This window comes from Cornus florida, unplaced genomic scaffold (assembly GCF_030987335.1).
Source record: "Cornus florida cultivar Cherokee Brave unplaced genomic scaffold, ASM3098733v1 CherokeeBrave_3.0.0_Hap2_Chr08, whole genome shotgun sequence".
NCBI lineage: Eukaryota > Viridiplantae > Streptophyta > Magnoliopsida > Cornales > Cornaceae > Cornus > Cornus florida.
In genome coordinates this window covers 23,911,422-23,925,304 of record NW_026775578.1, presented here as the reverse complement: position 1 = coordinate 23,925,304, position 13,883 = coordinate 23,911,422, and positions in this window count along the sequence as shown.

Genomic DNA, 13,883 nt, shown 5'->3' with positions numbered 1-13,883 from the left:
CCTTTGGAGTGTCTCTACACTTAACACCCTTAAGCCGTCTGGTTTGGGAGTTATTGGCCTAACGCTTGCTACAAGGGTTGGTTAGAAAGCTTAAAGGACTTAAACATTGCATGGTCATTCAAAAAAATTGTAATAAACATGGTTAGCTAGAGTTCGTAGCCTTTCCAACTTGAGCTATTAAGTCCTTTGGAGTGTCTCTACACTTAACACCCTAAAGCCGTCTGGTTTGGGAGTTGTTGGCCTAACTCTTGCTACATAGGTTGGTTAGAAAGCTTAAGGGACTTTAGCATTGCACAGCCATTCTATGTTTCGCTTATGAGTTGCAATAAATTGTTAACAAGCAACAAAAGTTGTCTTGTAAATAAAATCATGCCTTAGGGACCTCATTTAAAGGGGAATTCAATGATTTGAAAACTTGTGCTTTGGAATTGGAAAAGAAAGTAAAAGCCGCATGTTGAGAATCCAATTCACTTTCACTGGAGTTTGAGTTATTTCCATTTAAGAGATGACAATTGAATTATTTATATGGACTATGATGTTGATGCATGCATGTTGAAATGGTTTTTCCCAATTTTTGTATCAATGCTTCATATATGCAAGGTAGTCTTCCCAATGATCCCGTCTCCAGCTCTTTTTCTGTTTCAAGTTGTATTTGAGCTATGTTTATGTTTATCTTTGCCATGGTAAATATTTTTGTAATAGCATTCCCATGTTTTCTTTCCATTGAGCTTTGCATTTTGGTTTTGCTAAGGGACTAGGAAAATGTAAGTTTGGGGGTGTGATAAGTGTTGAATACTGTATATTCAAGCACCCTAAATTACATTAACAAAGTCCAGTTATTAATTATTTTATGTAGATTAACTCCATTTGCATGTTTTTATGAATTTTCAGGTTAAAGTGCAAAAAGGAAGCAAAAATGATGCCTTGTGGAATTTTGAACAAAAAGGATGCCATTTCTGAATTTCTGGCAGCAGTGATCCTGACTTTTGTCGCCATTTTCGACCTAGAAAACTCAAGAACTAGACTTCCATCATAACCTGAAAGATTTAGATCTCTGAATCAGCTTTCCAAATCTTCAAGTGGTTCATCATTCGGAGTTCGGAGCAGAGAGTTATGATCTTTGTAACAGAGGTGCGCAGAACTGTCTGGCAGCACTGAAGTACTGCCTTTCTCCCCATTTTCGACCAACCAAACTTGAGAATTGGGTCTTCATCAAAACATGAAGTTTTTAAAGCACTGAATCAGCTCTCCAAATCTTCAAACAGATCATCATTCAGAGTTCAGGGCACAAAGTTATAGCAGTTTTACCAAAGTAGGTCAGCGCTGAGCAAGAAGAGCATGTTGCACATTGCACTAATTTAGAGTGCTCAAGACCACTTTTCGAGTGCTCAAAAATTAGGCAGATTGCACTCGGAAATGGCACAATTTCAGCCACTTGCACATTGGTTTCCTCAATGCCATCTTCCTTCTTTATGAAGTGGTTGGAGGTGTTCCTTGGAGGAGAGAGAGGGTTTTGTTGGAGAATAAAAAGCTACCAAAGGCCACACATTGGCTATCCTACATTTTCTACAAGATTAGAGGAGAGAGAAGAGAGCAAGGAGGAGGGTGTTCTTGAGTGCTACAGTAGGAGCACGAAAATGGAGTCTTGGATGGAGCTTCTTCCTTCTTCTAGCTTAGCAATGGGTAACTAACTCTTTCTCTAGGGAGGTGATGAAGTCCCTCCCTTGTAAGCATGTCCTAGGATAGTCTATTTTGGGGATTTGCTATATATATTTTATGGTCTTTTCTTAACCAAGAGCACCTCATTTGTTGTAATGAATGTTGATACATGTATGGATGATTTCTTTAAGTTGATTATCTTGTCTTAGATGATGTCTTAGAGTAATCATATTGCTTGAGTTTTTCATGGTGAGAGTGGAAGCAAGGTTATGAAATGGTTTCATGGCATGTTGATAGGTGACTTTGATAGACCATTGCTTAGGAAATCCTTTGATGGTGTATACTTAATCTCTAACTCCATGTGCTTTATCATTTTGTCAAGAACTTGATAGTCTCTCATTTAAGTAAATGTGTATAAGCTACACCTTAGTTAGGTAGTCTAAGCATGCTTATCTTTTGATGGATTATACTTGTTTGAGACCTAATGTACCTCTTGATTACTTATATGGCAACCATGTGTTGCTATGTAAGTCTTGACCATCATATGTTGTTTTTTTCCCAATTTAGGTCTAATCTAGCATATGTATAGGGATGGAGGCGGATTCACTTCCCTAGTCTCCTCTTCTTAATCTTTTCATCCTAAATTCCTTGCAAATTAGTGTTTTATGCACTTTGAATTCCTAATTTAAGTGACAACAAACAAAACCTCTATGAACACCCCTTCATCATCCTAAGAATGACTCTAGACACTTAGGTTGCCTTAGACTAGTGCAGTCCCAGTGGTTCGACTTACCCGACCAATAGCCCTATTTTACAATGATTCGTGCTATTGCAAAGGTTGATGTATAGTTGATCAACCGATCATAGGCCAAAAGAATCCGCTTTAAAGAAATTTGTTAGCGGTCTTTTTGGCACTAAAATGGCCTCCACAAGCAAGAGTATGGCAAAAATTTAGAATGCTTGTGGCCTCGGTTTCAAGAATGCATCGCCGGATGATTTGGTCCGGGCAATACTTGAATAGTTCCGGATCTTCCCAAAAGAAATGCTTGACTTGGGAGAAAAACCGGTCCCTCTCTTGTTTGGACCAATGAGCTGGAATTTTGCCAACCGCAAGATAATTGACAATATCCGCAAACCATGGAAGAGTAGAATGTGAAACTTGAAGAAGTTGCTCATCCGGAAAGGAATCACGGATGGCTGCGAATTCTAAAGATTTCTCAATAAGTAAGCGAGAGAGATGATCGGCGACAACATTGTCAGTCCCTTTTTTGTCCCGGATTTCAATGTCAAACTCTTGAAGTAAGAGGATCCATCGAATTAAATGGGGTTTTGTCTCTTTTTTCACTAACAAATGCCTAAGAGCGGCATGATCCGAAAAGACGATGACCTTGGAGCCAAGAAGATAAGAGTGAAATTTATCCAAGACGTACACCACAGCTAGCAATTCTTTTTCAGTGGTGGTGTAGTTCAATTGGGCATCGCAGAGAGTTTTGCTAGCATAATAAATGACATACGGAAGTTTATCCACACGTTGACCCAAAACCGCCCCTAATGCATAGTCGAATGCATCACACATGATCTCAAAGGGAAGAGACCAATTGGGGGGTTTCATGATTGGGGCGGATGAGAGGAGAGTGCGAAGTTTGATGAAAGCTTCCATGCAAGCGTCATCAAAATTGAATGGAACATCCTTGGCTAAGAGATTACACAAGGGCCGTGAGATTTTGCTAAAATCTTTGATGAAGCGACGATAGAATCCGGCATGGCCAAGAAAAGAACGAATTTGACGGACTGAATTCGGAGGAGGAAGATTAGAGATTAACTCAACTTTTGCCTTGTCTACCTCGATTCCCCGCTTAGAAATGACATGTCCTAAAACAATGCCTTCTTAGACCATGAAGTGGCTTTTCTCCCAACTTAGAATGAGATTCGTCTCTTTGCATCTTTGGAGCACAAGAGATAAATTTTTGAGACACGAGTCAAAGGAGGAGCCAAATACGGAAAAATCGTCCATGCACCTTTGGAACGTTGCCGGTGCATTACATAGACCAAAAAGCATGCGTCGATAGGCAAAAGTACCAAAGGGACATGTGAATGTTGTTTTCTCTTGATCTTGGGGGGCGATTGCCACTTGGTTATAGCCGGAATAACCATCAAGAAAGCAATAGAAGCTTTAGTCAGCTAACCTTTCTAGGATTTGATCAATAAATGGGAGTGGGAAATGATCCTTCCTAGTTGATGAATTGAGTTTCTGGTAGTCCATGCACACACGCCACCCGGTGGTGGTTCGTTGTGGCACGAGCTCACCCGCTGAATTTGCAACAACGGTGAGACCGAATTTCTTGAGGACAACTTGTGTGGGGCTCACCCACTTGCTATCAGAGATAGGGTAGATGATTCCCGCATCTAGCAATTTGATCACCTCTTTCACGACCACTTCCTTCATATTCGGATTTAACCGGCACTGGACCTCTCTAGTAGGCTTTGCGTCATCCTCCATATGAATGCAGTGCATACAAATGGAGGGGTCAATTCCTTTCAAATCTTCCACTGTCCAACCAATAGCTTCTTTATGCTCTTGGAGCACTGCTAAAAGGTTGGTCTCGTGGTCTTTTTGAAGGTCTGAGGCAATGATGACCGGAAGGGTTTGCTTTGGACCAAGGAACACATACTTGAGATGGGTCGGGAGCGGCTTAAGCTCAAGTTGTGTCGGAGATAGCAATGATGGGACCGGAGGAGTGGTGGAAAGTTGGGGAAGTGGTTCTTTTGGAATTTTCCAAGGAGGTACATCCATGACAGCATTAATATCAAGCAAGGAATTGACTTCTTGAATGGCTTGATCAACATCAAAGTTTGAGAAGTCAAAATGGGACATGCAAGTTTCAAGAGGATCTTTGCTTAGAATGAAGGGGAGAGATTCTTCGACCACTTCATCAATGACATCCACAAGAAAACAATCATCCTCATTGGAGGGATGTTGAGTTGTATGAAAGATGTGGAGTTTGACTTGCATGTTTCCAAAAGCAATGTCCATCACCCCGGTTCGGCAATTAATTGATGCATTAGCCGTGGCTAAAAATGGCCTACCAAGGATCACGGGAATGTGCTTTTTTGGGTCATGGACCGATTCCGTAACAAGAACCACAAAATCTACCGGGAAGTAGAATTTGTCCACTTTGATGATAACGTCCTCGAGAATACCTCGTGGATGCTTGACCGATCTATCGGCAAGTTGCAAAACCACAGAAGTCGGCTTAAGATCTCCCAAACCAAGTTGTAGGTAGACTGAATATGGAATTAAATTCACACTTGTTCCTAAGTCAAGGAGGGCCCTCTCGATTTTGCTGTCACCAATGACGCAAGAGATTGTAGGGGCACCCGGATCCTTATACTTCGGAGGAGTGCTGTGCTGAATGATAGCACTAACATTTTCAGTCAACCTCACTTTTTTTGGCAAATGATTTTTAGAAGTGCGCTTTTAAGTGCACAAATCTTTGAGAAATTTTGCATAGGGAGGGATTTGCTTGATAGCATCCAAGAGGGGCAAGTTAATCTTCACTTGCTTGAAAACTTCCCACATGTCTTGAATTTTACAATTCTTGTTCCCAAAATGTGTCGACTCTTGAAGACGTTGAGGAAACGGAGCTTTTGGCTCATAAGTAGTTTCCACATTTTGGGTGACATGTGTGGGATTTTCGTGAATGGTATTTGGATAAGAATTTGGATTAGAAGAGCTTGAATTTGGATTAGAAGAGCTTGGATTTGGATTTTTCAAAGGAGAAACTTCCTCACTTTTGTCTCCATCGACCTTGTTGTCAACCACTCTACCACTCCGAAGGGTGATGATAGCTTGAACTTGTTCATGAGTCGGCCTACTCGGATGAGGGGTTTCGTCAATCACATGCATTCCTCTAGGATTTTCAAAAGGTTGAGAGGGAAGCTTGCCCTTGTTCTTTTGAAGCAATTGATTCACCGAGTTAGCTATTTGGCCCACTTGATTTTCGAGATTAGCTATGGATTGAGTATAAGAGTGAACCATTTGGAGAGTAGGCTGCAAGGATGTCAAGAGTTGCTTGTTGGCATCCATTATTTGCTATTTAATGATTCCATCATTTGCTTGTTTGCAGCTACTATCTCGTCAGTTGGACACACAGGAGGTTGATTGGAGACATTTGGATTGTAAGGAGGACGGTAGCTTGAAGAGGCTTGGAAAGGTCTACCTTGATATTGAGAAGAGGACTGATTTTGCCGCCCTTGGTTTTGGAATTGGGAATTTTGTGGGGCTTGTTGCCGCCACGAGAAATTCGGATGATCTCGCCAACCCGGATTGTAGGTGTTGGAATATGGATTGTTCCCGGGCCACGAGAACATGGCATTAGCTTGCTCTTGGTTGGGATTGGGAAATTTCTCCGGTGTGGGGCAATCTTCCGAGAGATGGAATGGACTAGTACATAAAGCACAAACTGAACTTGCCGAATTTTGAGACAATGAAGGAGGAAGATGTGGTGCCATCAATTGGTAGAATTTATGAGCGATGGCATCCACTTGAGATGATTCCTCCCTTATTGATTTTGGTTGACAAGGGTTGGTGTTCTTTGCAGTGGTTGCGGTCGGAGCCCTACGAGAATTATGTTGAAGTGAATTTTCGCTTAAATTCTCAAGTAGGGTCCAAGCCTCATCCGCATTCTTGGACATAAACATCCCACCACAAGAAGAATCAACCATGAATCTATGGGTTTCGGTCAAGCCGGCATAGAAAGCTTGCACTAATTGCCATTTTGGGATCAAATGATGAGGACATTTTCGAAGAAGATCTTGTAGCCTTTCCCAAGTCTCATGGAGTTGTTCTCCATCAACTTGAGAAAAGCTTAGAATGGAACGCCTCATTTGGTTGGTTTTACTCACCGGATAATACTTCTTAAGGAATTCTTGTTGCAATTGAGCCCAAGAGTAACGGAATTGGGAGCGAGGGAGTTCAACCAATATTTTACCCTATCCTTTAGGGAGAATGGGAAAAGATGGAGATGGAGTGCATTGTCCGGAAAACCTCTCAACCGGATGGTCGAACAGATTTTAAGGAACTCATCAAGATACTTATATGGATCTTTGTTATCAAAGCCATGAAATGATGGAAGCATTTGGATGGTGCTTGATTTGATCTCATATTGAGCTGCATCGATGTTTGGCATTACTATGCAAGAAGGAGAAGCATAGGTGGTAGGGATGAAATAATCTCTAAGAGTCATTGGTTCTACATTAGGAATTTCAGCCCTTTCATTCCCCGGATTTCCTACGTTGTCCCCCATTGTATTAAATTCAGTTTCAAGATCCCTTGTAAGAGTGGGTTCCCTAAGGTTCCATCTAAGAGTTCTTTCAAGTGAATTTATATCAATAGGCGAGTCAAGTGTGGGTAGAGAGAGTGACCTACGGCCAAACATCAATAACAAAGCATATATTCAACAACACAATTCATCATCAATACTCCACATACGATGTTCCCTTTCTCCTCAATTATCAAGACAAAAATAAATGGCCACGACAAGGACCGATGCTTGTACACGAAATTAAAACAAAATAATAGCCTCGACAAGGGCTTCACAAGCTAAATAACACTAAGTTAAACACATGCAAGATATTCACAATTTGAAAGACTAGAACCTTGAAAAACTTACCGGAAGTCCTCTAGACTTACAATTTTCTCAATTTTCCCTCGGCAAGCCTTGAGTTTCTAGAATCTCACTTGCAACAAAAAGATGATTAAAACACACAAGGAATATTCACAAAACACGATATTAATAATCAAAATAAAATTAACCCTAGAACTTTGGTCGCTAAACCGTATGCAAGTCCCCGGCAACGGCGCCAAAAATTAATCGGTTGGTCAATCATACATCAACCTTCGCAATAGCACGAATCATGGTAAAATAGGGCTATTGGTCGGGTAAGTCGAACCACTGGGACTGCGCTAGTCTAAAGCAACCTAAATGTCTAGAATCATTCTTGGGATGATGAGGTGTAATAAAGAGTTGTTAATTGTTTGTCACTTATACTATGAATTGAAATATGCATTAATGAAAAACTTGCAAGAATTTAAGAGATGAAAGACGAGTAAAGAAGACTAAGGAAGTGAATCCACCTCCATCCCTATACACATGCTAGATTAGACCTAAATTAGGGGAAAAACAACATATGATGGTCAAGAACTACATAGCAACACATAGTTGCCATGTAAGTAATCAAGAGGTACATTAGGTCTCAAACAAGTATAATCCATCAAAAGGGTAAACATGTTTAGACTACCTAACTAAGGTGTAGCTTATACACGTTTACTTAAATGAAAGACTATCAAATTCTTGACAAAATGATGAAGCACATGGAGCTAGAAATTAAGCATACACCATCAAAGGATTTCCTAAGCAATGGTCTATCAAAGTCACCTATCAACATGCCATTAAATCATTTCATAACCTTGTTTCCATTCTCACCATGTAAACTCAAGCAAAAAGATTAATACAAGACATCACCTAACATAAGATAATGAGCTTGAAGAAATCATCCATACATATATAAACATTCATTACACCAAATGAAGTGCTCTTACCTATGAAAAAATACCATAAATATACATTGCAATCCCCCAATATAGACTACCCTAGGACATGCTTACAAGGGAGGGACTTCATCACCTCCCTAGAGAAAGAGTTAGTTACCCATTGCTAAGCTAGAAGAAGGAAGAAACTCCATCTTCATGGCCATTTTCGTGCAACCTTCTTGGAGCTTGAAGAACACACCTCTTTTGCTCTCTTCTCTCTCTTCTAATCTTGTAGAATATATGATAATGTTTTGTGTGGTCCTTCCTCTCTCTTATCAAGCTCAAGTCAAGGCTCTCTCTCCTCCAAGGAACACCTCCAACCACTTCATAAAGAAGGAAGATGGCATTGAGGAAACCAATGTGCAAGTGGCTGAAATTGAGCCATTTTTGAGTGCAATCTGCCTGATTTTTGAGCACTCGAAGAGTGGTCTCGAGCACTCTAAATTAGTGTAATGTGCAACATGCTCTTCTTGCTCAGCACTGACCTACTTTGGTAAAACTGATATAACTTTGTGCCCCAAACTCTGAATGATGATCTGTTTGAAGATTTGGAGAGCTAATTCAGTGCTTTAAAAACTTCATGTTTTGATGAAGACCCAATTCTCAAGTCTGGTTGGTCGAAAATGGGGAGAAAGGCAGTACTTCAGTGCTGCCAGGCAGTTCTGCGCACCTCTGTTAAGAAGATCATAACTCTCTGCTCCGAACTCCGAATGATGAACCGCTTGAAGATTTGGAAAGCTAATTCAGAGCTATAAATCTTTCATGTTATGATGGAAGTTCAGTTCTTGAGTTTGCTAGGTCGAAAATGGCGACAAAAGTCAGGTTCTACTGCTGCCAGAAATTCAGAATTGGCACCTTTTTTGTTCAAAATTCCACAAGGCATCATTTTTGCTTCCTTTTTGCACTTTAACCTGAAAATGTACAAAAACATGCAAATGGAGTTAATCTACATAAAATAATCAATTAATGGACTTTGTTAATGTAATTTAGGGCGCTTGAATATACAGTATTCAGCGCTTATCAAAAAGGTATAATGGTCATTAACTTGGGCACAATATAAATAAAATGAAATTCAGGGCAATATAGTCCTTTCGGTGGTTAAAATATAATTATTGCACTTTATTGGGCCATAAAATAAATACATGTAACATTTATTGGGTGCCAAAGTGTAATTTGGGAAACTAAAATTTAGTTTAATTAAAAGGCAGAAACCAGTCGACGTATGTACACTATACGTCGACTAGTTTGGGTTATGAACAGTGAAAATACCCACTGCCGAGATACCGGTCGACGTATGGGAAGCCATACATCGATTGGTTTGGAACGTGTGTTACAATGGATACCGGTCGACGTATAGGAAGCCATACGTCGACTGGTTTGGGCCATGATACCGGTCGACGTATGGGAAGCCACACGTCGACCGGTTCTGGAAACTCTCACTTCTTTTCCCACTATCTAGTGATAACCCAAATACACCAACATTGGTAATTCAACCACCCACGCCACTACACTTACGTGTAATTTTAAATACATTTCAATACTAAATTGCAATAATAACAATCACGTTGTTAACGTAATTTACCACATGTTACTTAAAATATGCAAACTAATTTTGAGTGAGTAAAACTTAATTACATTCTCTCAAATAACCATATACACAATGAACCTCAATACATCACACATTACAAAATAATACATATTGAGTTAATATTTTACAAAATTAGGTTCATTTACAAAAGATATGAAAAAGGGCATTTCTCTACTCCAAGCTAAGGCTTAGTTGGATTATCGTCGGCTACTTCTTTTCCATGACCTGAAAAATGTAGAATATGATGGGGTGAGCAATATGCTCAGTAGGTGACACTTAAGACATGTCTCTTATGTCCCCGTGAATCCAAGCAAAGAATAGAGCGATAGGAATCGGGGTCATACAAAGTCGGGAAAATATAACATCATATCCAAGCTCAACATTAACAATATAATGCAATGGAATGTAATGCATGTCAATGTCACTCCCCATTTTCAAAACCGTTCATCCATCACTTTCCAAATTGTTTATTGTAACCCCTTTTGGTGACTCGGCAGCGCCGAGAGAAGGATTGGCTACTGTCCCTGACGTTTGGTGACTCCGTAGCGTCATTATGGGGCCCAGATAGCTCAACCACGCTAGGGTAATCTCCCTAGTTCCCTCTAGGTTACATTAACCTACCGGCTCGTTGGTGACTCCGCAGCGACCGGATTTTATCAAAACACTTTCATCAATATACTTTCCCAAAACTCCCTATTTTCATTTCAAAATCAATTTTTCCCATTTCTTACCCAATGTAAATGCATAGATGCATTTATGTCATGCCAATATACTCATCATTACACAACTAACTCAATTCGAGTAAGCAAGGCATAATTTCACAAGAAATTCTCAAGAAATTTTAACATGCTCTTATACAACAATACATTTAGCATAACGAACCTATATAAATCATCACATAGGCAAAGTTTCCATATAAAACATTAATTACAAGCTCTCACATACCCACATACACATGTTCTAACTACTTTTAAACTACAACTAGCGCAAATAAGCATGTCTTGCAACAATTTAGAAGATGTAATTCACATAGGAGCAAGAAAATTGTGGATTAAGGGCCCCTACCTTGATTTAGAGTAAAACCCTTAAAATGGGTTCAAATTTTCGAAGGCCAAGGGGAGGCTCAAAGCTGAAATTGTTGATATCAATGCGTAGAGCTCGCTGTGCTCTCCGTTTCGTCTCAAACGGCACTCAAAATCACTAAGTGTGGAGTGAGAAATCAAAGATCAAAATTTGAAGCCAAAAGAGAAGAAAATGAAGAGGAAATGAGAAGGAGAGAGAAATGGACAGGAGGAGAGAAATGAGAGACTAAAAAAAATGGTCTCTAGCCACATGTAGGATTAGTGGCGGGCCCCACAAAATTTTCTTTTATTATCTCTTTTTCTTTATGTCTCCATTTTACACCTCATACACATTAATGCACCACATACAAATACCACTTGATCCACATAAATAAAAATGTACAATATGCAATTGGACCCAACCACAATCCCATACGCAAAAACGTGAAAAGACGAAAATGCCCTTGCGGCAACAAATTTTTTTTTTTTTTTTTTTTCCGAGAAAAAGAAAAACGACGAAAATCAGAAACGTCACAACTCAAACCCTTAACCTCCACATGGGAAGGATGAGGAGATACAACTTGAGCTTAAGACTTAGTGGTGTGTTTATATTTACATTTTTAATGTTAATGGACTCAATAACTTAGTTGGATAAAAATTGATGTGAGAGCGAAGTTAGAAGAATTAGAAGATAGAATATGATATAGAATGCTTACACATCAGTTGTTAAATCTGCTAGTATATACCCATTATTGGAAAATTGGAAAGAGTTGTAGATGAGTTTGGTAATTAATAGATAACAATGGTATTTAATGTATTAAACAGCAAAGAAAATGTACAGGTATAATACAAATTACATAAAAACATATAATGTGAAGAGCTTCCCTAAAAGTTTATTTCAAGGTGTAATTGAATTTCTTAAGTGAAGCATGCTTAAAGATAATTCTCATAGTGTCATTGTTATTCGGTTGCCTTTCATATCAAAAATTATTATACTGAAAATTTGTTATATAGAAGTCAAAATAGTGTTATCTTTGCTACAAAATAGATTTAATGTTGTTTCTACCAGAAACTCCATGGTTCCATTCTTATTTAAGAATTTCAGGTCTTGAGAGTGATTTAAAGTCTGACAATTCTCTTGATCTTAGTTTGAAGACATTAGACAAAATGAGAAATATAGAAGCATTAATACTTAAGTTTCTTGCTAATTTGGAAATTATTTATATGAATTGTGTAGTGTAATCGAGGTAGATATAGTGGGATAATTCACCACTTTTGGGTGCTATCGAATGGCTCTATTAGCAGGTTTGAAGAGTAATTGAGGTAGATTAAGAAACTTGTTCCTTTTGAAATTTTATTATTATTAAGAACAGATAAAAGATCCAACAAAAGAGGTGTAAGATTAGGAATCATGGCATGGACCACATGGCCAAGGTAATAAAGGGACGACACTACGTACTAATGGAAACAAATTGAGGGCCTGTTTGAATGCCATGTAAATTGTGACTGTGGCCATCCAAATTCAAGGGACAGTTAATCAGATTATCTCTTGGTTCTAAGGTTGCCTTATGGGGATTTTCTTGTTCGATCTTTTAATCTACTTGGGGAATATCTTCTCATTAGTTTCATCATTTCACCTCTCACATTGTGATTTTATTCATTAATTATTTATGCTTGTTCAAATTATATGTGAATCACAAATATTTAATGGCAATTTTCAAATGCTTCATAACCAGTGAAAATGGAAAAGAATATTACAAAATGGTGGCATTTATCATGCTTAATCATAACTTTATGTGGACAATTGGGTAATGTTGTTGTGCTCCTCTTTTGCATATGGTTGCTGTTGTGTAATGGGACTACTATGATCAAATTCATTTTGCGGTCATCTTTTCAAAACACTGAGAAAGATTCCATACTGCAAGTTTCTAAAGATAGATGATGCATTTTGGTTGATGTTATCTCAAGTTTTTCATCCTTGTATTTCCATAGCTAAACAACTCATAAATGGCATTCTGGATTCTGCTCAGCTGTATCATCTTTGTAATCTTCATTCTGTATTTCTAGTGTCATCCTTTTAAACAATGAGGCTAGCTTACTTGTATCATCTTTGTAATCTTCAAAAATGGCATTCTGCATTATGTATTTTCACTACTCAATTGTATTATCCTTGTAATATTCATTTGTATAACTCACTAAAATTATGCATTTTGCTCTCTCCACAGTGTCTGTAAGTGATTATTTACCTTGAGAGCTTTATTGTTAGTATATATATTAGAACAGGTGGTTATTATTTACCCTCATAACATTGATGTTATTACCTTGGTATAATTGTAAAACATGTGGTTGCAAATTAGTGTTTCAAACGCTGTCTTTGCATATTTCAACCTGTATTAATTCTTGTATTTCATCACTTTAAGAAGGTTAAAAAAAACAGTAAATGACTTGCAAGTTTAATAAATTTGTTGGTTGAATATTTAAGCACTTGTAAATGGTATATCCTCTATTTCACTTATGCTTGCAGTTGGGTTTTGTTTTTATTTTTAATGTTGTGTTAGACTATACATGTAATAGGATAACAAAATTGAAGCAGGTTATTACAAACAACTTATAAATAGGTTATTGCAAAAATTTATATATATATATATATATATATATATATATATATATATGTTTGTGTGTTCAAATTTCTCCACATCGATTAAAAATATGATGACTATTTATATAGAAATAAATATATAAATATACTTAAAATTTATAAAAACAAATTAAAAACAATGATAACCAAACATGTTTTTTTGTTTCTGTTTTTTTTTTTTTAGTAACAATTGTAGTGACCAAACATATTTTGTTTTCAAAATTCTTGAAACGCATGACCTACCAAACATGTTTCTAAATTCTTGAAACGCAAGACCTACCAAACATGTTTTGCATGTTTTTGTTTCCGACATTTTCAAAGCAAAACATCGTTCCCAAACGTGCT